Source organism: Calonectris borealis, chromosome 2 (genome assembly GCF_964195595.1).
Source record: "Calonectris borealis chromosome 2, bCalBor7.hap1.2, whole genome shotgun sequence".
Lineage (NCBI taxonomy): Eukaryota > Metazoa > Chordata > Aves > Procellariiformes > Procellariidae > Calonectris > Calonectris borealis.
In genome coordinates, this window is record NC_134313.1 from 75,420,217 (window position 1) to 75,423,597 (window position 3,381).

Below are 3,381 nucleotides of genomic sequence, written 5' to 3' on the forward strand. Positions count from 1 at the left end.
GGCAATGCTCTGCATGGGCAGAGAGGTTTTACTGTTTGTACGTTTTTCTAAGACTGGGAATCAAGAAGTGTGTATTTCTGACATAGAAATTAGAAAGGTTTTAAGTTCAGTTTAAGGTAATGAGCAGTTATAACAAATCAATTCTGGGTGAGACTTTTTTTCCTTTCCTATCCCATAAAAGTGTTCAGATTGACAAGACATTCCTTCTTCAGACACTTTTTTATTTAAAATGGTGTTGGCTTAATTGTGACGGTAACTAGCAAGATAGCTATTCCCTGTGAAAGACTAAATTGTCGAACTTTTGTCTCAAAGACTGCTTATCTGGGCGAGGATTCTTTTGGCTGCTGAATATGGTAAGATCAGCTGCAAGGTGTGAAAGATCTGGGTGAGGGTTCCTTTGACTGCTGAATATTATAAGAATGGCTGCAAGGCCACAGAGATCTCTGGCTGGCAAGGTGTGAGAAAGACTGAATTGTAGATCTGGGCGAGGATTCCTTTGGCTGCTATGAACGGGGGCAAGGTGTGAAAGATCTCTGGCTGGCACGTGCTTGGACGGTCAAGACTCAGGAATGCGGAGACGTGTCGTTGCCATGGAAACTGTAGCTCTCGAATGAGAATAAAAGGGACTGCCAAGAGGACCCTGGCGCGATTGCCGCCCCTGCCGAAACACTGTGGACCCCGGAGCGACCGCCCACCGCCGGAACACTGAGAGACTTGGACCCCCGGGACGCCGCGGATCCATGGTGGTGACTGTTCTTGCAACTCTATCCTGAATGCCTGCTTGACTTCTGTCTTTTTACCCTATTCTATCCTATCGCTACTAATTTTCTACTTTTGATATTAAAAGTTGCTGTTTGGGGTATACGGCATTTGATCTCGTTTGTGTCTTAATCTCGCTCTTGGGATCATATCGAAACCTCCCCCGACATCGGATCGGGACATTCCCGACATCGGATCGGGACATTCCCGACATTGGATCGGGACATTAAATTGGTGTCACGGACAGGATCCCTTGAGACGAGAGTGCCGTACTATTTCCCAAATACGTGAGACCTCTCAGGAAAGTAAGGGGTGCGGGTCTGTGTTTGCTGTGTTTGAAATTTACGTGCTGCCTTCCCGAGATGACCGCTTCTCTGCTTTATACAAGATGAGTGATGCTAAAACTGCCCCTTTGGGGAGAGAAGTTTTGTTTGAATTTTTAGAAAAACATAATGCACGACCCTCTGTACCCGGGGTAGACTGGGCTCAGGGTATTTGGTATAATTTGCAGAGTGTGGTTGATCAAATGAGAGCTTTGCAAAAGGATGCGAGAGTAAGATCGGGAAAGGGAGAAGCGATTGTTTGTGCTGTTCTCGGTGCCAGTTTGGCCGCTGCTGTAGAGGCGAGGGAACGCTGTTGTGCTGCTGAATCCCAAATTATTGAATCTCTCCAAAATCTTGTTCGGTCCCTTCAGGGGCAAGTAGTGGAATTAAAAGAACAGCTTGGAGAAGAGAGAGACCAGGTGAAACATCTGCAGACTGCTCTTAAGGAGCAACTCCTTGCGGGCACTTCCCAAGAGGAAATACCCCCAAAATCAGAAACTGTTTACCCTTTTGACGACTTACAGGCAGCGAGAGAAAAAGTAGAGAAATTACAACCACCCTCGCTGTGACCCTTGGTTAAGACCGAGTATATTTATGATGATGATCAGGATCAGTTCCCCCAAGTCACAACCAAGGAGGTCCCCTATACTGCCACCGAATTGGCGAAGCTAAAAAAGGATTTTGGCCAAACCCCTAGGGAATTGGAGACAGAGTATGTGTGGAGAGTGTCGTTATCTGGGGAGGATCAGATTTTGTTGAGGGAAAAGGAGGCGGAGGAGTATTGGGGACCGGGAGTATTTTTAACTACTGGGAATTACCGTGCCCCTTGGTCTTTAACCCAGCGGGCAGCCTATTGGGCGGGGGGTTTGAACCCCTTGGAGGGGGGGGGGATCCCCTCGCAATCACAGGGACTGTTGATCAGTTGGTGGAAAGTGTGCAGAAGGCAGCTTGCTTGCAAATGATGTATGATCAGAAGTTGGAGCCTAGGCAGGAGTCCCCGATGATGATGCCAGTAGACCCTGAATGAATGACTCCCCTTATAAGGGGACTCCCCGATTTCCTAAAGCCGATTGGTATACAGTTACAGGGGAAAATACAGGCAATGCCTCAGGGCGAAAGAAAGAGTTGCGGCTGCTTTAGAAGGACTTACACCTGGTCGGCACCACTGGCCCCTGGATAGGAAGATGTGGACTTGGAGGGAGGTACCCCAAGAATTGATCAATTACAGGCGCAGGTATGGCCCTGTTAACCTTCCAGACACTAAAACAGACTCTAGAGGCCTGAGGCGAGCTGAAGTAAAAATGGTTCCGTGCCCTGGGGGTGAAAGATGGCCCTGGACTTCCATCCTCCTTTCTCCTAAATGGTTAGTGAGTAATTACAGTGAGATCAAAAATGATTCCTATTGGAGCGAGGATACACAGCCCTGGACGTTACAATACCCGATCCAAGGTGAATATTGTCTAAATCGAACACAGGAGGGTGGTGTTTTTGTAGGAAATAGCAAATGTAGTTGGACCTATACATACGGAAAGAGGGCTGTAAGACAATGTTTAACCATAATAGTGGATCTTTTGTACCTCGGGAGCTGGGATGGGCCGGGGTGAATGAGACCGGGCACTGGAAAATATTTCCTTCCTATTGGTCTCCGATCAATCGCACGAAAAATATTACCGGTGTTGCTGAAAAATGTTCCTGGAGTAATGATACCGGTGCTTGGTCCTGTTCCATTTACAAGATATCTGGCAACAACGTACCCGTACCATTAAACCATCCACTCGGAGCAAGACAATACCACATATTTCCAATTACCACAGACCCCACAGGTCTGTTTGAAAATGGTACCTGGGCACTGAAAGGTCATTATTGGATCTGTGGACAACGTGCATACAAGCAATTGCCCAAAAATTGGACTGGGGTGTGTTATGTGGGGCTAATTTGCCCCTTGTTCTTTTTGCTCCCGGAGGATGAAGGTGACGGTTTGGGTGTTAAGTTATATGATGATCTCAATCGATATCGTCGGTCCATTGATACCTCTATAACAGGTGGAAGTGGTCAAACCTGGGGTAAAGACGAGAGGACCCCGGTGCGATTGCCGCCCCCGCCGAAACACCGTGGACCCCGGAGCGACCGCCCACCGCTGGAACACCGAGAGACTTGGACCTCGCTCTTGGGATCATATCGAAACCTCCCTCGACATCGGATCAGGACATTCCCGACATCGGATTGGGACATTCCCTTTACTGCTTAATGACACTTTAGAGTGAGGCCACCCTGAATGAAGATGCCTGTGCCAGATTTA

At 47.9% G+C, this 3,381-nt stretch overlaps 1 pseudogene; it reads left to right on the forward strand.

The window, feature by feature from the left end:
• The first annotated feature begins 1,147 nt into the window (after positions 1-1,147).
• On the forward strand, positions 1,148-2,624 carry LOC142079763 (uncharacterized; annotated as a pseudogene).
• Positions 2,625-3,381: the final 757 nt, after the last annotated feature.